This window comes from Hyla sarda, chromosome 2 (genome assembly GCF_029499605.1).
Source record: "Hyla sarda isolate aHylSar1 chromosome 2, aHylSar1.hap1, whole genome shotgun sequence".
NCBI lineage: Eukaryota > Metazoa > Chordata > Amphibia > Anura > Hylidae > Hyla > Hyla sarda.
The window spans coordinates 181,120,097-181,133,192 of NC_079190.1; the positions used below are offsets into that span (position 1 = coordinate 181,120,097).

A 13,096-nucleotide genomic window follows, 5' to 3' on the forward strand; every position below is an offset into this window, starting at 1 on the left:
CATTTGACTGGGATAGTACAGGCAAGCCGAGAGCTAGTTCGGACTTAGCTTCGAATCCCCCCTCTGTGCGGTTACCCTGGCAAGCCATGTGTTGCGGGGGTATAGCTCAGTGGTAGAGCATTTGACTGCAGATCAAGAGGTCCTTGGCTCAAATCCGAGTGCCCCCTAACACACATTTTTTTGCTTTACGACTTAACCATATCCTACATATGTAGTGGTGGTGGTGGGGGGGAGGCGCCATAGGAAGAAGGTTGTTGGTGTGGAAGTGAGTGGCCCTGGGTGGTGGGCTGAAGGGCTGGAGGCAGTGGTGGTAGTTGGTGTGAAGGGCTGGAGGCAACGTTGAGGTACAAACAAGCCACATGTTGTGGGGCTGAAGCTCAGTGGTAGAGCATTTGACTGCATGTAAAGAGGTCCGAGTGCCCGTAACACACATTTTTTTTCTTTACAAGCTTAACCGTATCCCACATATGTAGTTTATTGCAGAAAATTAAAAATGTTGAGGTACAGATGAGCTGCATGTTGCGGGGGTATAGCTCAGTGGTAGAGCATTTGACTGCAGATCAAGAGGTCCTTGGTTCAAATCCGAGTGCCCCCTAACACATGCATGCTTTTTTTTACAGCTTAACCACATCCTACATATGTTGTTTATAGCAGACCCCCACTAGCTTTGCACTGCAAGATTTTGGTCGCCTCATCCAGTTGATGAGCAGCCACCCTGGAGCGCAGAGGTTCAAGAGGTCCTTGGTTCAAATACAAATGCCCGCTAATGCACAATTTTTTCTTGGTGGGGCATTGTGGTCAGACAGAAAAGAACCATACAACTTCCTCTGTAGTATAAAGCAGCTGATAAGAGTAAAGAGCTTTAAATACAAGTCATTTACTAATCTGTCTAACTTTTTGGCACCAGTTAATTTAAAAAAAAAAAATTGACACACGAGTATCCCTTTAAGATCTACGAATGTAACTCTTTGATCTTTTTGTGGTTTGACAAAACTTACATCTAAGTTACATTTATAGATTGAACCCACCACCTTCACACTGTAAGGTGGCAAGGCTAACCACTTAGCATTCAGAGATCTTGACATAGCCAGTTGAGAGCTAGCTCCACCTTAGGTTGGAGTCCCCCCCCCCCCCCCCCCCTTTCCTCTGTGCAGTTGCTCTGTGTGCCAAAACAGGCCAAGACCTTGGTCGCCGCATATGCCTGACAAGCAGCTCCCACGGCATAGTGGTTAGAGCAGACGCCTTGGAGCGAAGAGGTTGTGAGTTCGAATCCTGTCAAGACCCTGAAGATGGCAGCTGTTAAAAGAGATGGATCGTGAGAACCTGGGATGTCTGGTGGATTGGAAGATATCGGTGCATGGATGGACTGAGGCGAGGTCGATGTCAAGAAGCATGTGGGATGTTGAAAATAAAAAGATGGGGGATTTTATTTGCCTTTTTTTTTTTTTTTTTATATCAAAAAAACCTCCTCTGCTATCCACCATTGCCTCCAGCCCTTCACACCAACTACCACCACTGCCTCCACACCAGCTACCACACCAGCTACCACCAGCCCTTCACACCAACTACCACCCAGGAACCGGGACCACTCACTTCCACACCAACAACCTTCTTCCTATGGAATCTTCCCACCCACACTCACATACCAGCTACCACAGCCATCCACACCAGAGCTCCTTCTCCAACACCTTATGGGTGCCCGACCATCAACCACTTCACACACACACACACACACACACACACACACACTCACCCGCTTCCACACTATGCTGCCACAATTTCTCCAAACGAGCTTCAGGGTGTTCACAGGACTTGAACTCACAACCTCTCTGCTCCAAGGCAGCAGCTCTAACCACTAGACCATGAGAGCTTCATGGAAACTAGCAAGGATGACTGTGGTCTTGGCCTGTTTTGACAAAATCATTTTTTTCCCCACCGGTTCATATACATTTGACTGGGATAGTACAGGCAAGCCGATAGCTAGTTCGGACTTAGCTTCGAATCCCCCCTCTGTGCGGTTACCCTGGCAAGCCATGTGTTGCGGGGGTATAGCTCAGTGGTAGAGCATTTGACTGCAGATCAAGAGGTCCTTGGCTCAAATCCGAGTGCCCCCTAACACACATTTTTTTTGCTTTACGACTTAACCATATCCTACATATGTAGTAGTGGGGCTGAAGCTCAGTGGTAGAGCATTTGACTGCATGTAAAGAGGTCCGAGTGCCCGTAACACACCTTTTTTTTCTTTACAAGCTTAACCGTATCCCACATATGTAGTTTATTGCAGAAAATTAAAAATGTTGAGGTACAGATGAGCTGCATGTTGCGGGGGTATAGCTCAGTGGTAGAGCATTTGACTGCAGATCAAGAGGTCCTTGGTTCAAATCCGAGTGCCCCCTAACACATGCATGCTTTTTTTTACAGCTTAACCACATCCTACATATGTTGTTTATAGCAGACCCCCACTAGCTTTGCACTGCAAGATTTTGGTCGCCTCATCCAGTTGATGAGCAGCCACCCTGGAGCGCAGAGGTTCAAGAGGTCCTTGGTTCAAATACAAATGCCCGCTAATGCACAATTTTTTCTTGGTGGGGCATTGTGGTCAGACAGAAAAGAACCATACAACTTCCTCTGTAGTATAAAGCAGCTGATAAGAGTAAAGAGCTTTAAATACAAGTCATTGTATGACCTGGGATGTCTGGTGGATTGGAAGATATCGGTGCATGGATGGACTGAGGCGAGGTGGATGTCAAGGAGAGCAGTTGTCGAGGTAAGTGGTTGGAGGAAGGTGTAGTTGTGGGGCATTGTGGAAGGTGGACTGAGGCATTCAGAGATCTTGACATAGCCAGTTGAGAGCTAGCTCCACCTTAGGTTGGAGTCCCCCCCCCCCCCTTTCCTCTGTGCAGTTGCTCTGTGTGCCAAAACAGGCCAAGACCTTGGTCGCCGCATATGCCTGACAAGCAGCTCCCACGGCATAGTGGTTAGAGCAGCCGCCTTGGAGCGAAGAGGTTGTGAGTTCGAATCCTGTCAAGACCCTGAAGATGGCAGCTGTTAAAAGAGATGGATCGTGAGAACCTGGGATGTCTGGTGGATTGGAAGATATCGGTGCATGGATGGACTGAGGCGAGGTCGATGTCAAGAAGCATGTGGGATGTTGAAAATAAAAAGATGGGGGATTTTATTTGCCTTTTTTTTTTTTTTTTATATCAAGAAAACCTCCTCTGCAATCCACCATTGCCTCCAGCCCTTCACACCAACTACCACCACTGCCTCCACACCAGCTACCACACCAGCTACCACCATTGCCACCAGCCCTTCACACCAACTACCACCCAGGAACCGGGACCACTCACTTCCACACCAACAACCTTCTTCCTATGGAATCTTCCCACCCACACTCACATACCAGCTACCACAGCCATCCACACCAGAGCTCCTTCTCCAACACCTTATGGGTGCCCGACCATCAACCACTTCACACACACACACACACACACACACACACACACACACACACACACACACACCTCCGCTTCCACACTATGCTGCCACAATTTCTCCAAACGAGCTTCAGGTTGTTCACAGGACTTGAACTCACAACCTCTCTGCTCCAAGGCAGCAGCTCTAACCACTAGACCATGAGAGCTTCATGGAAACTAGCAAGGATGACTGTGGTCTTGGCCTGTTTTGACAAAATCATTTTTTTCCCCACCGGTTCATATACATTTGACTGGGATAGTACAGGCAAGCCGAGAGCTAGTTCGGACTTAGCTTCGAATCCCCCCTCTGTGCGGTTACCCTGGCAAGCCATGTGTTGCGGGGGTATAGCTCAGTGGTAGAGCATTTGACTGCAGATCAAGAGGTCCTTGGCTCAAATCCGAGTGCCCCCTAACACACATTTTTTTGCTTTACGACTTAACCATATCCTACATATGTAGTGGTGGTGGTGGGGGGGAGGCGCCATAGGAAGAAGGTTGTTGGTGTGGAAGTGAGTGGCCCTGGGTGGTGGGCTGAAGGGCTGGAGGCAGTGGTGGTAGTTGGTGTGAAGGGCTGGAGGCAACGTTGAGGTACAAACAAGCCACATGTTGTGGGGCTGAAGCTCAGTGGTAGAGCATTTGACTGCATGTAAAGAGGTCCGAGTGCCACACATTTTTTTTCTTTACAAGCTTAACCGTATCCCACATATGTAGTTTATTGCAGAAAATTAAAAATGTTGAGGTACAGATTAGCTGCACGTTGCGGGGGTATAGCTCAGTGGTAGAGCATTTGACTGCAGATCAAGAGGTCCTTGGTTCAAATCCGAGTGCCCCCTAACACATGCATGCTTTTTTTTCCTCTGTGCAGTTGCTCTGTGTGCCAAAACAGGCCAAGACCTTGGTCGCCGCATATGCCTGACAAGCAGCTCCCACGGCATAGTGGTTAGAGCAGCCACCTTGGAGCGAAGAGGTTGTGAGTTCGAATCCTGTCAAGACCCTGAAGATGGCAGCTGTTAAAAGAGATGGATCGTGAGAACCTTGGATGTCTGGTGGATTGGAAGATATCGGTGCATGGATGGACTGAGGCGAGGTGGATGTCAAGGAGAGCAGTTGTCGAGGTAAGTGGTTGGAGGAAGGTGTAGTTGTGGGGCATTGTGGAAGGTGGACTGAGGCGAGGAGGACGTCAAGGAGAGCAGTTGTCGAGGTGAGTGGTTAGAGGGCGTTGCGGAGGAAGGTGTAGTTGTAGGGCATCGTGGAAGGTGGTCCACTGCCTGGAATGGAGGATTCTAGGTTGGGGATCTGCCAAAAGTGGTGTTGTGTCTGTCGAAGCATGTGGGATGTTGAAAATAAAAAGATGGGGGATTTTATTTGCCTTTTTTTTGTTTTGTTTTTTTTTTTTTATCAAGAAAACCTCCTCTGCAATCCACCATTGCCTCCAACCCTTCACACCAACTACCACTACTGCCTCCACACCAACTACCACCACTGCCACCAGCCCTTCACACCAATTACCGGGACCACTCACTTCCACACCAACAACCTTCTTCCTATGGAACCTTCCCACCCACACCACCACCACTCATGGGATTGGAAGATATCGGTGCATGGATGGACTGAGGCGAGGTGGATGTCAGGAAGAGCGGAATGGAGAGCAATGTCCCTGAAGACCCTGGAGCATGTCGCTGGATGGACTGAGGCGAGGAGGATGTCAAGGAGAGCAGTTGTCGAGGTAAGTAAGTGGTTAGAGGGCGTTGCGGAGGAAGGTGTAGTTGTGGGGCATCGTGGAAGGTGGTCCACTGCCTGGAATGGAGGATTCTAGGTTGGGGATCTGCCAAAAGTGGTGTTGTGTCTGTCGAAGCATGTGGGATGTTGAAAATAAAAAGATGGGGGATTTTATTTGCCTTTTTTTTTTTTTTTTTTTTTTTATATCAAGAAAACCTCCTCTGCAATCCACCATTGCCTCCAGCCCTTCACACCAACTACCACTACTGCCTCCACACCAACTACCACCACTGCCACCAGCCCTTCACACCAATTACCGGGACCACTCACTTCCACACCAACAACCTTCTTCCTATGGAACCTTCCCACCCACACCACCACCACTCATGGGATTGGAAGATATCGGTGCATGGATGGACTGAGGCGAGGTGGATGTCAGGAAGAGCGGAATGGAGAGCAATGTCCCTGAAGACCCTGGAGCATGTCGCTGGATGGACTGAGGCGAGGAGGATGTCAAGGAGAGCAGTTGTCGAGGTAAGTAAGTGGTTAGAGGGCGTTGCGGAGGAAGGTGTAGTTGTGGGGCATCGTGGAAGGTGGTCCACTGCCTGGAATGGAGGATTCTAGGTTGGGGATCTGCCAAAAGTGGTGTTGTGTCTGTCGAAGCATGTGGGATGTTGAAAATAAAAAGATGGGGGATTTTTTTTTTTTTTTTTTTATATCACGAAAACCTCCTCTGCAATCCACCATTGCCTCCAGCCCTTCACACCAACTACCACCACTGCCTCCACACCAGCTACCACCATTGCCACCAGCCCTTCACACCAACTACCACCCAGGAACCGGGACCACTCACTTACACACCAACAACCTTCTTCCTATGGAATCTTCCCACCCACACTCACATACCAGCTACCACAGCCATCCACACCAGAGCTCCTTCTCCAACACCTTATGGGTGCCCGACCATCAACCACACACACTTCACACACACACACACACACACACACACACACACCTCCGCTTCCACACTATGCTGCCACAATTTCTCCAAACGAGCTTCAGGGTGTTCACAGGACTTGAACTCACAACCTCTCTGCTCCAAGGCAGCAGCTCTAACCACTAGACCATGAGAGCTTCATGGAAACTAGCAAGGATGACTGTGGTCTTGGCCTGTTTTGACAAAATCATTTTTTTCCCCACCGGTTCATATACATTTGACTGGGATAGTACAGGCAAGCCGAGAGCTAGTTCGGACTTAGCTTCGAATCCCCCCTCTGTGCGGTTACCCTGGCAAGCCATGTGTTGCGGGGGTATAGCTCAGTGGTAGAGCATTTGACTGCAGATCAAGAGGTCCTTGGCTCAAATCCGAGTGCCCCCTAACACACATTTTTTTGCTTTACGACTTAACCATATCCTACATATGTAGTGGTGGTGGTGGGGGGGAGGCGCCATAGGAAGAAGGTTGTTGGTGTGGAAGTGAGTGGCCCTGGGTGGTGGGCTGAAGGGCTGGAGGCAGTGGTGGTAGTTGGTGTGAAGGGCTGGAGGCAACGTTGAGGTACAAACAAGCCACATGTTGTGGGGCTGAAGCTCAGTGGTAGAGCATTTGACTGCATGTAAAGAGGTCCGAGTGCCCGTAACACACATTTTTTTTCTTTACAAGCTTAACCGTATCCCACATATGTAGTTTATTGCAGAAAATTAAAAATGTTGAGGTACAGATGAGCTGCATGTTGCGGGGGTATAGCTCAGTGGTAGAGCATTTGACTGCAGATCAAGAGGTCCTTGGTTCAAATCCGAGTGCCCCCTAACACATGCATGCTTTTTTTTACAGCTTAACCACATCCTACATATGTTGTTTATAGCAGACCCCCACTAGCTTTACACTGCAAGATTTTGGTCGCCTCATCCAGTTGATGAGCAGCCACCCTGGAGCGCAGAGGTTCAAGAGGTCCTTGGTTCAAATACAAATGCCCGCTAATGCACAATTTTTTCTTGGTGGGGCATTGTGGTCAGACAGAAAAGAACCATACAACTTCCTCTGTAGTATAAAGCAGCTGATAAGAGTAAAGAGCTTTAAATACAAGTCATTTACTAATCTGTCTAACTTTTTGGCACCAGTTAATTTAAAAAAAAAAAATTGACACACGAGTATCCCTTTAAGATCTACGAATGTAACTCTTTGATCTTTTTGTGGTTTGACAAAACTTACATCTAAGTTACATTTATAGATTGAACCCACCACCTTCACACTGTAAGGTGGCAAGGCTAACCACTTAGCATTCAGAGATCTTGACATAGCCAGTTGAGAGCTAGCTCCACCTTAGGTTGGAGTCCCCCCCCCCCCTTTCCTCTGTGCAGTTGCTCTGTGTGCCAAAACAGGCCAAGACCTTGGTCGCCGCATATGCCTGACAAGCAGCTCCCATGGCATAGTGGTTAGAGCAGCCGCCTTGGAGTGAAGAGGTTGTGAGTTCGAATCCTGTCAAGACCCTGAAGATGGCAGCTGTTAAAAGAGATGGATCGTGAGAACCTGGGATGTCTGGTGGATTGGAAGATATCGGTGCATGGATGGACTGAGGCGAGGTCGATGTCAAGAAGCATGTGGGATGTTGAAAATAAAAAGATGGGGGATTTTATTTGCCTTTTTTTTTTTTTCTATATCAAGAAAACCTCCTCTGCAATCCACCATTGCCTCCAGCCCTTCACACCAACTACCACCACTGCCTCCACACCAGCTACCACCATTGCCACCAGCCCTTCACACCAACTACCACCCAGGAACCGGGACCACTCACTTCCACACCAACAACCTTCTTCCTATGGAATCTTCCCACCCACACTCACATACCAGCTACCACAGCCATCCACACCAGAGCTCCTTCTCCAACACCTTATGGGTGCCCGACCATCAACCACTTCACACACACACACACACACACACACACACACACATTTTTTTTCTTTACAAGCTTAACCGTATCCCACATATGTAGTTTATTGCAGAAAATTAAAAATGTTGAGGTACAGATGAGCTGCATGTTGCGGGGGTATAGCTCAGTGGTAGAGCATTTGACTGCAGATCAAGAGGTCCTTGGTTCAAATCCGAGTGCCCCCTAACACATGCATGCTTTTTTTTCCTCTGTGCAGTTGCTCTGTGTGCCAAAACAGGCCAAGACCATGGTCGCCGCATATGCCTGACAAGCAGCTCCCACGGCATAGTGGTTAGAGCAGCCACCTTGGAGCGAAGAGGTTGTGAGTTCGAATCCTGTCAAGACCCTGAAGATGGCAGCTGTTAAAAGAGATGGATCGTGAGAACCTGGGATGGCTGGTGGATTGGAAGATATTGGTGCATGGATGGACTGAGGCGAGGTGGATGTCAAGGAGAGCAGTTGTCGAGGTAAGTGGTTGGAGGAAGGTGTAGTTGTGGGGCATTGTGGAAGGTGGACTGAGGCAAGGAGGATGTCAAGGAGAGCAGTTGTCGAGGTAAGTGGTTGGAGGAAGGTGTAGTTGTGGGGCATCGTGGAAGGTGGACTGAGGCGAGGAGGACGTCAAGGAGAGCAGTTGTCGAGGTGAGTGGTTAGAGGGCGTTGCGGAGGAAGGTGTAGTTGTGGGGCATCGTGGAAGGTGGTCCACTGCCTGGAATGGAGGATTCTAGGTTGGGGATCTGCCAAAAGTGGTGTTGTGTCTGTCAAAGCATGTGGGATGTTGAAAATAAAAAGATGGGGGATTTTATTTGCCTTTTTTTTGTTTTGTTTTTTTTTTTTATCAAGAAAACCTCCTCTGCAATCCACCATTGCCTCCAACCCTTCACACCAACTACCACTACTGCCTCCACACCAACTACCACCACTGCCACCAGCCCTTCACACCAATTACCGGGACCACTCACTTCCACACCAACAACCTTCTTCCTATGGAAACCTTCCCACCCACACCACCACCACTCATGGGATTGGAAGATATCGGTGCATGGATGGACTGAGGCGAGGTGGATGTCAGGAAGAGCGGAATGGAGAGCAATGTCCCTGAAGACCCTGGAGCATGTCGCTGGATGGACTGAGGCGAGGAGGATGTCAAGGAGAGCAGTTGTCGAGGTAAGTAAGTGGTTAGAGGGCGTTGCGGAGGAAGGTGTAGTTGTGGGGCATCGTGGAAGGTGGTCCACTGCCTGGAATGGAGGATTCTAGGTTGGGGATCTGCCAAAAGTGGTGTTGTGTCTGTCGAAGCATGTGGGATGTTGAAAATAAAAAGATGGGGGATTTTATTTGCCTTTTTTTTTTTTTTTTTTTTTTATATCAAGAAAACCTCCTCTGCAATCCACCATTGCCTCCAGCCCTTCACACCAACTACCACTACTGCCTCCACACCAACTACCACCACTGCCACCAGCCCTTCACACCAATTACCGGGACCACTCACTTCCACACCAACAACCTTCTTCCTATGGAACCTTCCCACCCACACCACCACCACTCATGGGATTGGAAGATATCGGTGCATGGATGGACTGAGGCGAGGTGGATGTCAGGAAGAGCGGAATGGAGAGCAATGTCCCTGAAGACCCTGGAGCATGTCGCTGGATGGACTGAGGCGAGGAGGATGTCAAGGAGAGCAGTTGTCGAGGTAAGTAAGTGGTTAGAGGGCGTTGCGGAGGAAGGTGTAGTTGTGGGGCATCGTGGAAGGTGGTCAAGGTGGAAGGTGACAAGCAGCTCCCACGGCATAGTGGTTAGAGCAGCCGCCTTGGAGCGAAGAGGTTGTGAGTTCGAATCCTGTCAAGACCCTGAAGATGGCAGCTGTTAAAAGAGATGGATCGTGAGAACCTGGGATGTCTGGTGGATTGGAAGATATCGGTGCATGGATGGACTGAGGCGAGGTCGATGTCAAGAAGCATGTGGGATGTTGAAAATAAAAAGATGGGGGATTTTATTTGCCTTTTTTTTTTTTTTTTTATATCAAGAAAACCTCCTCTGCAATCCACCATTGCCTCCAGCCCTTCACACCAACTACCACCACACCAGCTACCACCATTGCCACCAGCCCTTCACACCAACTACCACCCAGGAACCGGGACCACTCACTTCCACACCAACAACCTTCTTCCTATGGAATCTTCCCACCCACACTCACATACCAGCTACCACAGCCATCCACACCAGAGCTCCTTCTCCAACACCTTATGGGTGCCCGACCATCAACCACTTCACACACACACACACACACACACTCCTCCGCTTCCACACTATGCTGCCACAATTTCTCCAAACGAGCTTCAGGGTGTTCACAGGACTTGAACTCACAACCTCTCTGCTCCAAGGCAGCAGCTCTAACCACTAGACCATGAGAGCTTCATGGAAACTAGCAAGGATGACTGTGGTCTTGGCCTGTTTTGACAAAATCATTTTTTTCCCCACCGGTTCATATACATTTGACTGGGATAGTACAGGCAAGCCGAGAGCTAGTTCGGACTTAGCTTCGAATCCCCCCTCTGTGCGGTTACCCTGGCAAGCCATGTGTTGCGGGGGTATAGCTCAGTGGTAGAGCATTTGACTGCAGATCAAGAGGTCCTTGGCTCAAATCCGAGTGCCCCCTAACACACATTTTTTTGCTTTACGACTTAACCATATCCTACATATGTAGTGGTGGTGGTGGGGGGGAGGCGCCATAGGAAGAAGGTTGTTGGTGTGGAAGTGAGTGGCCCTGGGTGGTGGGCTGAAGGGCTGGAGGCAGTGGTGGTAGTTGGTGTGAAGGGCTGGAGGCAACGTTGAGGTACAAACAAGCCACATGTTGTGGGGCTGAAGCTCAGTGGTAGAGCATTTGACTGCATGTAAAGAGGTCCGAGTGCCCGTAACACACATTTTTTTTCTTTACAAGCTTAACCGTATCCCACATATGTAGTTTATTGCAGAAAATTAAAAATGTTGAGGTACAGATGAGCTGCATGTTGCGGGGGTATAGCTCAGTGGTAGAGCATTTGACTGCAGATCAAGAGGTCCTTGGTTCAAATCCGAGTGCCCCCTAACACATGCATGCTTTTTTTTCCTCTGTGCAGTTGCTCTGTGTGCCAAAACAGGCCAAGACCATGGTCGCCGCATATGCCTGACAAGCAGCTCCCACGGCATAGTGGTTAGAGCAGCCACCTTGGAGCGAAGAGGTTGTGAGTTCGAATCCTGTCAAGACCCTGAAGATGGCAGCTGTTAAAAGAGATGGATCGTGAGAACCTGGGATGTCTGGTGGATTGGAAGATATTGGTGCATGGATGGACTGAGGCGAGGTGGATGTCAAGGAGAGCAGTTGTCGAGGTAAGTGGTTGGAGGAAGGTGTAGTTGTGGGGCATTGTGGAAGGTGGACTGAGGCGAGGAGGATGTCAAGGAGAGCAGTTGTCGAGGTAAGTGGTTGGAGGAAGGTGTAGTTGTGGGGCATCGTGGAAGGTGGACTGAGGCGAGGAGGACGTCAAGGAGAGCAGTTGTCGAGGTGAGTGGTTAGAGGGCGTTGCGGAGGAAGGTGTAGTTGTGGGGCATCGTGGAAGGTGGTCCACTGCCTGGAATGGAGGATTCTAGGTTGGGGATCTGCCAAAAGTGGTGTTGTGTCTGTCGAAGCATGTGGGATGTTGAAAATAAAAAGATGGGGGATTTTATTTGCCTTTTTTTTGTTTTGTTTTTTTTTTTTATCAAGAAAACCTCCTCTGCAATCCACCATTGCCTCCAACCCTTCACACCAACTACCACTACTGCCTCCACACCAACTACCACCACTGCCACCAGCCCTTCACACCAATTACCGGGACCACTCACTTCCACACCAACAACCTTCTTCCTATGGAACCTTCCCACCCACACCACCACCACTCATGGGATTGGAAGATATCGGTGCATGGATGGACTGAGGCGAGGTGGATGTCAGGAAGAGCGGAATGGAGAGCAATGTCCCTGAAGACCCTGGAGCATGTCGCTGGATGGACTGAGGCGAGGAGGATGTCAAGGAGAGCAGTTGTCGAGGTAAGTAAGTGGTTAGAGGGCGTTGCGGAGGAAGGTGTAGTTGTGGGGCATCGTGGAAGGTGGTCCACTGCCTGGAATGGAGGATTCTAGGTTGGGGATCTGCCAAAAGTGGTGTTGTGTCTGTCGAAGCATGTGGGATGTTGAAAATAAAAAGATGGGGGATTTTATTTGCCTTTTTTTTTTTTTTTTATATCAAGAAAACCTCCTCTGCAATCCACCATTGCCTCCAGCCCTTCACACCAACTACCACTACTGCCTCCACACCAACTACCACCACTGCCACCAGCCCTTCACACCAATTACCGGGACCACTCACTTCCACACCAACAACCTTCTTCCTATGGAACCTTCCCACCCACACCACCACCACTCATGGGATTGGAAGATATCGGTGCATGGATGGACTGAGGCGAGGTGGATGTCAGGAAGAGCGGAATGGAGAGCAATGTCCCTGAAGACCCTGGAGCATGTCGCTGGATGGACTGAGGCGAGGAGGATGTCAAGGAGAGCAGTTGTCGAGGTAAGTAAGTGGTTAGAGGGCGTTGCGGAGGAAGGTGTAGTTGTGGGGCATCGTGGAAGGTGGTCCACTGCCTGGAATGGAGGATTCTAGGTTGGGGATCTGCCAAAAGTGGTGTTGTGTCTGTCGAAGCATGTGGGATGTTGAAAATAAAAAGATGGGGGATTTTATTTGCCTTTTTTTTATATCACGAAAACCTCCTCTGCAATCCACCATTGCCTCCAGCCCTTCACACCAACTACCACCACTGCCTCCACACCAGCTACCACCATTGCCACCAGCCCTTCACACCAACTACCACCCAGGAACCGGGACCACTCACTTCCACACCAACAACCTTCTTCCTATGGAATCTTCCCACCCACACTCACATACCAGCTACCACAGCCATCCAC

At 49.4% G+C, this 13,096-nt stretch overlaps 6 non-coding genes across 6 annotated transcripts; all 6 read left to right on the forward strand.

Moving 5' to 3' along the window:
* Nucleotides 1-523: 523 nt before the first annotated feature.
* Nucleotides 524-595, forward strand: TRNAC-GCA (transfer RNA cysteine (anticodon GCA)). The gene has a single exon. It is a non-coding gene; the product is annotated as a tRNA-Cys (tRNA).
* A 1,729-nt stretch (nt 596-2,324) lies between these two features.
* Nucleotides 2,325-2,396, forward strand: TRNAC-GCA (transfer RNA cysteine (anticodon GCA)). The gene has a single exon. It is a non-coding gene; the product is annotated as a tRNA-Cys (tRNA).
* Nucleotides 2,397-4,237: 1,841 nt separating this feature from the next.
* TRNAC-GCA (transfer RNA cysteine (anticodon GCA)) lies at nt 4,238-4,309 on the forward strand. Its single transcript has one exon. It is a non-coding gene; the product is annotated as a tRNA-Cys (tRNA).
* A 2,620-nt stretch (nt 4,310-6,929) lies between these two features.
* TRNAC-GCA (transfer RNA cysteine (anticodon GCA)) lies at nt 6,930-7,001 on the forward strand. The gene has a single exon. It is a non-coding gene; the product is annotated as a tRNA-Cys (tRNA).
* A 1,234-nt stretch (nt 7,002-8,235) lies between these two features.
* TRNAC-GCA (transfer RNA cysteine (anticodon GCA)) lies at nt 8,236-8,307 on the forward strand. The gene has a single exon. It is a non-coding gene; the product is annotated as a tRNA-Cys (tRNA).
* Nucleotides 8,308-11,134: 2,827 nt separating this feature from the next.
* Nucleotides 11,135-11,206, forward strand: TRNAC-GCA (transfer RNA cysteine (anticodon GCA)). The gene has a single exon. It is a non-coding gene; the product is annotated as a tRNA-Cys (tRNA).
* Nucleotides 11,207-13,096: the final 1,890 nt, after the last annotated feature.